This window comes from Pongo pygmaeus, chromosome 20 (genome assembly GCF_028885625.2).
Source record: "Pongo pygmaeus isolate AG05252 chromosome 20, NHGRI_mPonPyg2-v2.0_pri, whole genome shotgun sequence".
Classification (NCBI taxonomy): Eukaryota; Metazoa; Chordata; class Mammalia; order Primates; family Hominidae; genus Pongo; species Pongo pygmaeus.
The window spans coordinates 40,050,852-40,063,069 of record NC_072393.2 but is presented as its reverse complement, the minus strand read 5'-3'; the positions used below and the strand labels follow the sequence as shown (position 1 = coordinate 40,063,069).

The 12,218-nt window shown below is 42.0% G+C and overlaps 1 long non-coding RNA gene across 1 annotated transcript; it reads left to right on the top strand.

Annotated features, from left to right (window-relative positions):
• Positions 1 to 4,901: 4,901 nt before the first annotated feature.
• On the top strand, positions 4,902 to 11,733 carry LOC129019730 (uncharacterized). The gene is made up of 5 exons (XR_008495715.1): positions 4,902 to 4,979; positions 7,071 to 7,166; positions 10,261 to 10,314; positions 10,990 to 11,043; positions 11,598 to 11,733. It is a non-coding gene; the product is annotated as an uncharacterized LOC129019730 (long non-coding RNA).
• Positions 11,734 to 12,218: the final 485 nt, after the last annotated feature.

Here is a 12,218-nt window from a genome sequence, read left to right as displayed (position 1 = left end):
GTTTAAATTATTTTATGTATGTGCTCACTCCTGGGACAAGGACCTTAGCCCAGGAAAGAAAAGAGACCATCTTGGCACTCCAACCCCCTCAAACTATGAAACAGTTAAGAACTGTTTTGGGAATGGCTGGATTCTGCCAAATTTGGATTCCCAGGTTTGGGCTCATAGCAAAACCACTCTATGAAGCTCTAAAAGGGAATTATCATGAGTCTTTAAATTGGGATGGAACCTGTCAACAGGCATTGCCAACCTTAAAAGAAAAACTGTGAATGGCCTCTGCTTTTGGACTCCCAAACTTAGAAAAACCTTTCACTCCCTGTATAGCTGAAAAACAAGGGACAGCATTAGATGTTCTAACTCAACAGCTTGGAAGTGATCCTAGGCCAGTAGCTTACTTCCCTAAACAGTGGGATCAGGTGGCTGCCAGATGGCCAGGATGCTTGCAAGCTGTGGCCACCACCACTCTATTGGTAGAAGAAGCCGGTAAGTTTACCTTGGGACAATTAGAAGTCGTGACTCCCCATCGAGTACAGCAGGGTCCTAAAGGCAAAAGGATATCAATGACTTACAGGGGGGCAGTTACTTAAATATCAGGCCCTTCTTCTTGACACCTCAGATGTTACACTTAAAGAATGTCAGGTTTTAAATCTGCTACCCTGTTGCAAGACCCCACATTCCGAAAAACAGATCCCCTACCCATCCACTTCTGTGTGTAAACTATGGAACAGACTTACTCTAGCAGGCCTCACCTTAAAAAGAAACCCCTGCCTAACCCTAATGTTGAATGGTTTACACACAGGAGTAGCTTTATTCAGAGAGGGAATAAAGAAAGGCAGATTATGCTGTAGTTAGCCAATGAGTAGCTATTGAGACCAAAGCTTTACCCACCCCAGACTTCTGCTCCAAAAGAATTGATCATCCTAATTAGGACTGTTCAAGTAGGAAAAGATGTAAGAATCAATGTATTTACTGATTCTAAATATTGGTTCCTGGTGCCATGCTCATGCTGCTATATGGAGGGAAAGAGGACTACTTACCAGCTAAGGGATACCTCCTAAAACATCACTCTGAAATCTTGGAACTTTTAGATGCTGTCCAACTCCCAAAAGAAATAGTGGTTATTCATTGCAGGGGATACCAAAAGGGAGACTCCTCCATTATTAAGGGAAATTCCCTGGCAGACAGAGCAGCCAAGGCTACAGCTAAAGGAAAATGGATACTACAGGCCACTGCACTATTATCTAATGTTCCACCCATGTCAGTGGTCCCGTACTATACAGCTAAGGAAATTATAATAAATGGGCTGAACAAAAAAGACTTGAAAAAGAACCCCTCAGGGCGGTTATTAGGAAACAACAAACTTTCTCCCCAAGACTGAGCAATGGAAAATAACCCGGCATTTCCATGACTTCTCACATTTGGGCGAGAGTCTGTATTCCAATTGGTTTCCCAAATATTCTTAAGGAAGGGGCTATTCCAGACTGTAAAAGGGTCACCAGGGCCTGTGAACTCTGTGCCCAAAATGATCCAGGGAGCAACCCTGTAACCCCCTCCTACTCAAACCTGTACAACACTAAGGAACATACCCTGGGGAAGACTAGCAAACAGACCTCACCCAGATGCCATTTTAGAGGGGACTCAAATATTTGCCAGTACTTATAGGAACTTTCACCAGGTAGATAGGAGCTCTCCCCACAAGAACAGAAAGCATTAGAAGTGTCCAGATTCTTTTTATTATTTTGAGACAGGGTCTCGCTCTGTTGGCCAGGCTGGAGGGCAGTGATGCAATCATGGCTTGCTGCAGCCTCAACCTTCTGGGCTCAGGTGATCCTCCTGCCTCAGCCTGCCAAGTCAGATTCTTACTTAAAGAAATCATCCCAAGGTTTGGATTACAAAAAAGTTTGCAAAGTGATAATGGACTTTTCTTCACAGCTGAGGGAACTCAGTAGGTTTCCTCAGCCTTAGGCATTAGCTATCACCTTCCCTCCTCCTAGAGGCCTCAATCTTCCGGCAATGTAGGAAAAGCCAACCATGTTTTTAAAAGGACATTAGCAAAACTTTGTCCAGAGACCCTGGGGGCCTTTCCTATCCATAGCCGTTTTGTGCATAAAGATAGTTCCAAAGGGAACCTTAAATCTTAGCCCATTTGAAATGACCTATGGGAGGACCTTTTTAACCTCAGACCTCCTGTTTGATGAGGAGACATAAAATGCTCACTCATACTATCAACTTGGGCCAGGTTCAAAAAGCTCTCCAAGAATACAGAAATAAAGCATTGCCCTTTCCAACAAAGGAAAAGAATGGCTCCCCTGTTCACCCAGGATATTTAGCCCTCTTAAAAACTTGGAAAGGCCGGGCACGGTGGCTCACACCTGTAATTTCAGTACTCTGGGAGGCTGAAGCAGGCAGATCACTTGAGATCAGGAGTTTGAGGCTAGCCTGGCCAACATGGTGAAACCCTGTCTCTACTAAAAATATAAAAATTAGCTGGGCATGGTGGCAGGCGCCTGTAATCCCAGCTTCTCAGAAGACTGAGGTAGGAGGACCACTTGAACCCAGGAGGCGGAGGTTGCAGTGAGCCAAGATTGCGCCTCTGCACTCCATCTTGGGCAATAGAGAGACTCCATCTCAAAAAAAAAAAAAAAAAAAAAAAAATGGGAGGGCTCCTATCAGGCATTGTTGAAGACCCCCACTGCTATTAAACTTCATGGAATCACTAGTTCGGTATACCTGTCCAGGATTAAATAAACCTGTTTCTTATGAGTCCCCTCAGGCACAAGAGGAGGACACCAAGAGCTACACTGTGAAACCCTAGAAGACTTAAAGCTATTGTTTTGAAAATTCACAGATTGCCAGGTGTGGTGGCTCATGCCTGTAAAACCAGCACTTTGGGAGGCTGAGGTGGGCGGATCGCCTGAGGTTGGGAGTTCGAGACCAGCTTGACCAACATGGAGAAACCCCATCTCTAATAAAAATACAAAATTAGCTGGGCGTGGTGGCACATGCTTGTAATCCCAGCTACTTGGGAGGTTGAGACAGGAGAATCGCTTGAACCTGGGAGGTGGAGGTTGCGGTGAGCTGAGATTGTGCCATTGCACTCCAGCCTGGGCAACAAGAGCAAAGCTCCGTCTCAAAAAAAAAAAAAAAAAAAAAAAAAGAAAAAGAAAAGAAAATGCACAGATAAGTACACAAACCCTTGAAACACAGGCAGCGAGCATAGGAAAAGCCATAAGTGGACTCCAGGCCTCCCTGTACTCCCTAGCCAATGCTGCCTTAGATAGCAGATTGGCTCTAGACTATCTTCTGGCTGAACAATGAGGAGTATGTGCAGTAGTAAGTCACACCTGTTGTTCTTATGTTAACAATTCAGGGATAATTGAACTGCAAGTTCAAAATATCTGCTAAGGCCAAGCACAGTGGCTTACACCTGTAATCCCAGCACTTTGGGAGGCCAAGGTAGGAGGATCACCTGAGCCCAGGAGTTTGTGACCAGCCTGAGCAATATAGTGAGACTGTGTCTCCATGAAAAATAAATTTAAAAAAAAATAGCTGGGCATGGTAGTGTGCACCCGTGGTCCCAGCTACTTGGAAGGCTGAGGTGGGAGGGTTGTTTGAGACTGAGAGATCGAGGCAGCAGTGAGCATGATCATGCCACTGCACTCCAGCTTGGGTCACAGAGTGAGACCTTGTCTCAAAAAAGAAAAAAAAAAGATTTACTAGCAGGCCACCTGGCTACATAATTTTACTAACCCCACCAGTCAAACCATCTGAGACTCCATCAAAGGATACCTACCAAGTATGACATGGTTTTTACTCTTACTATGGCCTTTAATAGCTCTCTTACCACTGATCTTTGGCCCTTGCTTGTTTAACCTCTTAGTAAAGTTTGTGTCTTCTAGATTACATAAATTCCATGCGAAGATGTCACAAGGCTTCCAACCCATCCCATCTTCTGACCCAGAAAATAAAGATATCCTGCTTTGGGCCCCTTATATCAGGCATTCAGAGATTTTTACTCCTCCAAAGCTAGGCAGGACCTATGCGCATAAGATCAACAAGAAGCAGTTGCAGAAGATGGACCTCTAACCTTCTACAACCCCTTAAGATTAAGAAGGAGGGCCAGGCATGGTGACTGACCCTTGTAATCCTAGCACTTTGGGAGGTTGAGGCCAGTGGCTCACTTAAGGTCAGGAATTCGAGACCAACCTGGTCAACATGGTGAAACCCTGACTCTACTAAAAACAGAAAAATTAGCCAAGCATGGTGATGCATGCTTGTAATCCTAGCTAGTTGGAAGGCTGAGGTGGGAGGATTGCTTTCAACCTGGGAGGTGGAGGTGGCAGTGAGCCAAGATTGCACCACTGCACTCCAGCCTGGGTGACAGAGCAAGACCCTGTCTCAAAAAAAAAAAAGATTAAGGAGGAGTATATAATCTCTGAGAGGGGAATGAGGTCGAAGATCAGTGGGACTTGTTTTCTGAGCACCAGTCACAAGGCCCCACTGATCAAAACAGGATCTGAGCAAAACAGGATGCAGCAAAGAAACTGGCCAAAACCAGCTAAAGCCAAAATGTTGCCCTCATTCCTCATTACACATTAATTATAACTCATTAACATGCTAAAAGAAACTCCCACCAGTGCCGTGACAGTTTACAAATGCCATGCAACTCCCAGAAGCCACCTTATACGGTGATATGGTTTGGCTCTGTGTCCCCACCCAAATCTCATCTTGTAGCTCCTATAATTCCCACATGCTGTGGGAGGGACCAGTAAGAGATGATTGAATCATGGGGCGGCAGGGAGGGGTCTTTCCCATGCTGCCCTTGTGATAGTGAATGGGTCTCACGAGATCTGATGGTTTTAAAAACAGGAGTTTCTCAGCACAAGCTCTCTTTTTGCCTGCTGCCATCCACATAAGATGTGACTTTCCCCTCCTTGCCTTCTGCCATGATTGTGAGGCCTCCCTAGCCATGTGGAACTGTAAGTCCAATAAGCCTCTTTCTTTTGTAAATTGCCCAGTCTTGGAGATGTCTTTATCTGCAGCGTGAAAACTGACTAATACTACGATTTTAAAAAGGGAGGAACCCTCAGTTACTGGAACCTCCACCCCTTTTTCAGAAAACTCATGAATAACCCACCTCTCATTTAGCATATAATGCAGGAATAGCCATAAATATAGCTTAGCCAGCAATCCACGAGGGCTCCTGCTACTAATCTGCTACGGAGCAGCCATTTTCCTGCCCTCTGTGGCTCTAATAAACTTGCTTTCACTTGCTCTGTCAGCTTGCTCTTGAATTCTTTCCAGCGCAAAACCAAGAACCCTCCTGGGCTGAGCCCCAATTCTGGGGTTCACCTACATCAGAAGCACAAGGTAGGCCACATAAGCTTACCAGAACTTACAGCATTATTTTTATTTCATTGTTGTATTTTGATGGAAACTGATTTGTGAAAAGTGAAACTAGTTTTCCCGTTTATAAGCAATACAAGATTCCCTTTATGAAGAAACCAATTTAAGTAAACAAAATGTGTGTCAACTTAAAAAATAGCGGTTTATACTAATATTCACAGCCAACATCCCCTGAGCACTGACCCTATGCCAGGTCCTGTTCCAGGCATTCTCCCTGCTCCACTGATTAGCCCTCACAACATCCCTGGTGAAGTGTGGGCTTTTCCCCAAAGCTGCTGACTCTGGACCCAATTGGTTTCCCTCTAGGAAGCTGCTGCCCAAAGAGAACAATAACATTTTTGAGCATGACTTATTGTTTTAATATGCTTGTTAATTTGAGGTATACCATAAGGCATACCTTCGCAAAATGTTCAGTCCTAAGTGTTCACTTCAATTCATATTTAATCTGTGTCCCCACTTACAGTAACTTCCACTAGATCGAGCTATCAGGCATTCTGAATCCCCAGCAGGCTCCCCCTGCATCTCCCAGTCAGTTAACCCCAAAAGGCATCACTGTGCTGACTTCCATCCTCATACATTGGATTGGCTTCTTCTTGAAGGTTATATGTATGGATTCACATGGTGTGCATGGCTTTTTGTCCAGGGTCTTTCTCTTGGTATCCTGTTTGTGAGATTCATAGCAAGAGGATGAATTTCTTTTCTTTTTTTTTTTTTTTCCGAGACAGAGTCTTGCTCTGTCGCCCAGGCTGGAGTGCAGTGGTGTGATCTCCGCTCACTGTAAGCTCCACCTCCTGGGTTCATGCCATTCTCCTGCCTCAGCCTCCCGAGTAGCTGGGACTACAGGCGCCCGCCACCACGCCCAGCTAATTTTTTGTATTTTTAGTACAGATGTGTTTTCACCGTGTTAGCCAGGATGGTCTCGATCTCTTGACCTCGTGATCCACCCACTTTGGCCTCCCAAAGTGCTGGGATTACAGGCGTGAGCCACCATGTCCGGCCTCTCACAAGGATTAATTTCTGTCTTGAGATTGTTGATGCAGTTGTTCCTTGATTTGTACAGATTCCCTTTACCTCGCTTGCACCCTCAAAAATCACAGCTCCAAAATAGCAGAACACCCAACATTTTCCAAAAACACAGAAACAGAGCAGAAAGTCAGGCATCAGTCAATTTAGACTCACACTTTTCAATTCTCCCTGAGCACCTGGAGAACTTTTAAAGCGCTCATGTCCATGCTTCATCCCGGGATTTTGTTCCATTTGGCCCATAGTCAAGGCATCCCCAGGTGGTTCTTTTGTTCAGGGAGGTTGAGACCCACTGACTTAAGTTAATTAGAAAATAATTTCTGGTATGAAATGTCACTTTCCCAGGGTCCCATGGCTGTATTTAAAGGGGGAAGGGCTTGCCCATGAACAGTGTTGGATTGTGTAGGATGGAGATTGAGGGGGATGAATGTTACATCGATGGTGATCACGACCCTCTATAGACTCTTGGCCCAAGGATGGTTTTTGTGCTCTTGGTTTCCAGGTTACAGGTCAACATTTTCTTCGCATGGAAGGGAGCAGCCTCATTCTGGGCTCCTGCTCTTGTCTTGAACACCATACTGAATATAGAGCGTCATTTTTGTCCTTACCCAAATATTGCTGTTCTATTTCTCCATGATCAGGGTATCTTCTTCCCAAATCAGAACTGAGCTACCTGATGGAAAATGAGCAAGATTATTGTGTGGTGAAGAGAGACCTCTCCTAAAGTTCCTGTCCAGGTAGGTGACCAAGAGCTGGGCAGGTGGGGGTCCCTGAACTCCACAGATCAGTTGGGAACCTCTTTTTGGGAAGAGGGAAGCCTCTTGCTGTGACCTCCCTGGGGACTTGGGATCCATACAGTCTTTGACCATCCTCTTACCCCCTTATACGCTTCCCTGCTACTGGGGGAGGAGTAGGTTATATTAGGTTAAAATCAAGCTCTAAGCTCCATGTATTTGGGCTTCATACTTGACATTGCCCCTCTCCAGCCTTGTGAGATGTTGCATGATTTCATCAGTGTAAAAGCTGGCTAAGTTAATGCTGGCTATTGTAACACAGAAACACTTTACAATATCAGCAGCCCAGCACAAGGAGAGTTTTTGGCTTTTGGCTTTTTCTTTTCCTCATTCAAGATCCACACAGGTCCACACAGGTTAGCAAGGAGTTCTGCACCGCACAGTTATTCAGGGAACAAGAAACATTCTATTGTCAACATGTGGCCCAATTTAAAGCTTTCTTGGCATTATCTGTCAGCAGAGGAAAAATGAGAAAGAGAAGGCATGCCCACTTGCACCCATACATTGCTGTTGCCACTCTGTTGACAAAAACCGGGCATTTGGCTGCACCTGGATTCTCAGAGCCAGGAAGTGGTTTAGCTGTGTACCCAAAGGGGAGAGAAAATGGGTTTGGTCAACATCTATCTCATTCTGTACACTTAGCCTACATTTAGCAAATGGTGGTAATAAGACTTTTCAATACTTTTCATCTCATTGGATTGTCTGAGGGTATAGTTAGATAATATATGGAACTGTATAAGGTAATGCCTGAAACACAGTGGCTCTAAAAGACTTAGCTATTTGTATTGGTATTGTGCATGTAATAACATTAACTGCAATGAATAATAATAACACATTTCTTTTTTATCTCCAATTTCTTTACTTTTAATTGACAAATAATATGAATTTATGGGGTACAGCATGATATTTTGATACATATTTACAATGTGGATAGATTACATCAAGCTAATTAAATCTATCACCTCATATATAATATAAATTTTTGTAGTAAATTTAAAATCTACTATTTTGGCAATTTTAAGATATACAGCACATTGTTTGTTATAGTCACAGTTCTGTGCAATAGATTACTAAAATGTATTCCTCCTGTCTAACTGAAATTTTGCACCCTTGATCAACATCTTTCCCTAATCTTCCTCTCCTCCTCCCCCCAGGCCTTCTGCTCTCTACTTCTATGAGTTCAACTTCTTTTGATTCCACATATAAATGAGGTCACACAGTGTTTGTCTTTCTGTGCTTGACTTATTTCAATTGGTGTAATATTCTCCAGGGTAATCTGTGTTGTTTCAAATGACAGACTTTCCCTCTTTTTTTTAAAGGCTGATTAATATTTCATTGTCTTTCTGTATTCATTTCACTTTGTATTCATTTTTTCCTGTATTAATTCATCCTTTGTACTTTCTGTATTCATTCATCCATTGACAGACACTTAGGTTGATGCTTGTGAATAATGCTACAATGATCATGACAGTGCAGGTACATCATAGGATACTGGAGGAAAGTCCTTTGAATGTAAAGCATGTCGGAAAGCCTTTTGTGACAAGCTATCGTTAATTGAATACAGAGCTCAGAGATAAACTCCACACATTTAGAGCCAATTGATTTTTAATGAAGGCACTGAGAACACACCATGGGAAAAAGACAGTCTCTTCAATAAACGGTGTTGGAAAACATGGCTATCCACATGCAGAGGGATGAACTTAGACCCTGATCTCACACCATATACAAAAATAAACTTAAAATGAACTAAAGACTTAAATATAAGATCCAAAAACTGTGAAACTACTAGAAGAAAATGCAGAGGAAATGCTCCGTGACTTTGATCTGAGCCACGACTTTTTGGATATGACCCCCAAAGTACAAGCAACAAAAGCAAAAATAGTCAAATGGGACCACATCAAACTAAAAAGGTTTTGCACAGCATAGGAAACAGTCAACAGAGTGAAGAGACAACCTACAGATCGAGAGAGAATATTTTCAAGCTATGCATTTGATAAGGAGTTAATATCCAAAATATATAATGAACTGAAACAATAGCAAGAAAACAAATAACTCAATTAAAAATGTGGGAAGGACCTGAATAGACATTTAGCATCTAAAGAAGACATACAAATGACCAACAATTATATGAAAAAATGCTCAACACCACTAATAATTAGGGAAATGCCGACAAAAATTACAATGAGACATCACCTCACCTCTGTTAGAATGGCTGTTATCAAAAAGAGAAAAGAGCATGTTTTGGCAAGGAGGTGGAAAAGAGGGAACACTTCTATACTGTTGGTGGTAATGTAAATTAGTAAGGCCGTTATGGAAAACAGTATGGAAGTTTCTCAAAAAAGTAAACATAGAATTACCATGTGATCCAGTAGTCCCTCTTCTGGACATAGACACAAAGGAAATTAAATTAACCCATTAGACATAGCTGCAGTCTGATGTTCATTGCAACATTATTCATGAAAGCTAAGCTATGGAAACAACCTAACTGTTCATCGAGAGATGATTGGGTAAAGAAAATGTGGCACATATTGATGAGCCTAGAGGACACTGCGTTAAGTGAAATAAGCCAGGCACAGAAAGATAAATTTTACCTGATCTCATATACGGAATCTAAAAAAGTCATAGGAGTAAAGGGTAGAATGGTCACTAGGGAATGGGAGCTTTGGGGAAAAGTTGGTCAAAGGATACAAAATTTCAGTTAGCAGGAATACTTTCAAAGAAATCTATTGTACAACATGGTGAATATAGTTAATAACATATAGTCTTCTTAAAAAATGCTAAGAGGGTGGGTGTAAAGTGTTCTCACTACAAAATGATAACTGTGTGAGGTAGGAATATATTAATTAGCTAGATGAGTCATTCTAATGTCTATACATGTTAAAACATCATGTTAAAAAGAGTCTTAGAATATTAATCATTTTATCCCATCTCAGTATATGTGTTATCAAGGCTATACATGATAATTCCATCTTTTTAACTTCACAGTGGAATATTTGTCACGTTTTCTACAGATAATGAGTATTTTTTTAATCCACAGATGCGCCTTCTCTCTGGATCCACATTTCTTCTCTCATCACAGATCTTTCACCTGGTATCACTTTTCATCATCCTTAAATAGAATTTTCTTTAAGAATTTCATTTTATGTGGGTTAATTTTCCATTGAATTTCTTATTTTTGCTCTGAAGTCATTTTATTTTATGCTGTTTCTTCAAAAACACTTTTGCTATGTTTAGAAATTTTGGTTAGCAGTTACTTCTTCAGCAGTTTGAATTGGTCCCTTTCACTGTGTCCCTGAGTCACAATTATATTTTGGGAGTGAGTGGTGACAAATAACTTACCATTTTGTTCATAGCCTTCAGATCTTAGGTTAGGATATGAACCGAAATTCTAACATTGAGATGGAGACAGTGACTGGATGGGATTGTCACATAAAAGAGGAGGTGAGAGTATTGAGTGTGGAGGAGAAATCATACACGGTCGCCCTTTGGGATCCATGGGACATTGGTTCCAGGATCCTGCACAGATACTGCATCCACAGATGCTCAAGTGCCTAATATAAAATGCCATAGAATTTGCATATAGCCTACACATAGACTCCTCCCATATATTTTAACTCATCTCTAGATTACTTACAATACTCAATACAATGTTAAGTGCTGTGTAAATAGTTGTGATGCTGTATTGTTCAGGGAATAATAAGAAAAAAAGGCATATACTTATTCAGTACAAAGGCAACCATTTTTTCCAAGTATGTTTAATCCACAGTTGGTCGAATCCATGGATGCGGAACCTGTGGATACGGAGGGCCGACTGTAATGAGTATGTATCTGGTTACCAAATTATTGGGTTGTGCTAGAAACTGGGTAGGTGCTTAGGAATCCCCCTTCTCTTCCTGGATACGTGGCTTTCCTAAGACTTAATTAATTTGGTACTCACTTGAGGACTGCAGGTTCAAGTAATGGGCTGATGAAGTCTTGATGAGGGCAGTACCTGATAATTCTGTCAGTAAACATCAGGCTGTGCCATTTCATGGCCAAATATTTGCACCTAGAGGCTGGAGAGAGGTGAATTCCCTGAGTATTAGAGATTAACAATGACTTGTCATCTGCCATCACATACTTGAAATTGTGTCAACTCCACTCTCCACTTTGGCCTGAGGGCAGTTAGCTGTGATGTTCTCAAGTGTTGAATCATGTGGCCTACAAGAATTCATCCTACAGTTTATGAAACCCTCCTGCATGATCTATTTTTAAAAATAAATTCTTTTAAAGGAGCCAAATAGTGTTATTCAAAGGTGTACTATCATGTAAAACTTTCAATGATTAACTCTGAGGCTGCTTGATACATTTGAGTGATATTTTATATTTCAACAGATATCCCAAATGACCCAGCAAGAGGGACATTTCACTTGCCGCCTCACAGCCATTGTATGTGAGTGTCTTGTGATGATGATGATGATGATGATGATGATGATGATAAAAATAGCCGTAATGCATTTCATGAGTACTGACTTTGTGCCAGGTCCTGTGCAAAGCTCTATTACTTCCCATGAGGTATGTGGTGTTATTTTACCTATTTTATTCACTGGATTTTAATGAGCATTCCCTTTCTCAAACTGCAGCCAGGATCAAAATTCCCTGGAGGGCTTATGGAAGCATAGATCTCTGGGCCCCAGCCCCACAGTTTCTGATTCACTAGGTTTTGGTGGGGCCAGGGAGCATGCATTTTTAACAAATTATTGGGTGGTCCTATTGTTAAAGGTTTGGGAACTACTGGATTAGAACAGTCTTTAATGTTAGTACACAAAGACCCTAAAAGCATGGTATTTTCTTCATTTTTCATTTTGAATGTAGATTCTTGAGTGTCTAGAACTGAAGAGATTCACCTAGGGCCTCAGAGGCAGGAAGGTCAAGGAATGAGTCTCCTATTAGCAACCTCTGAGGGTGGAGCATTAGCTTGGGTGGCCACAGAAATCTGGATATGGCTCTTTAAGG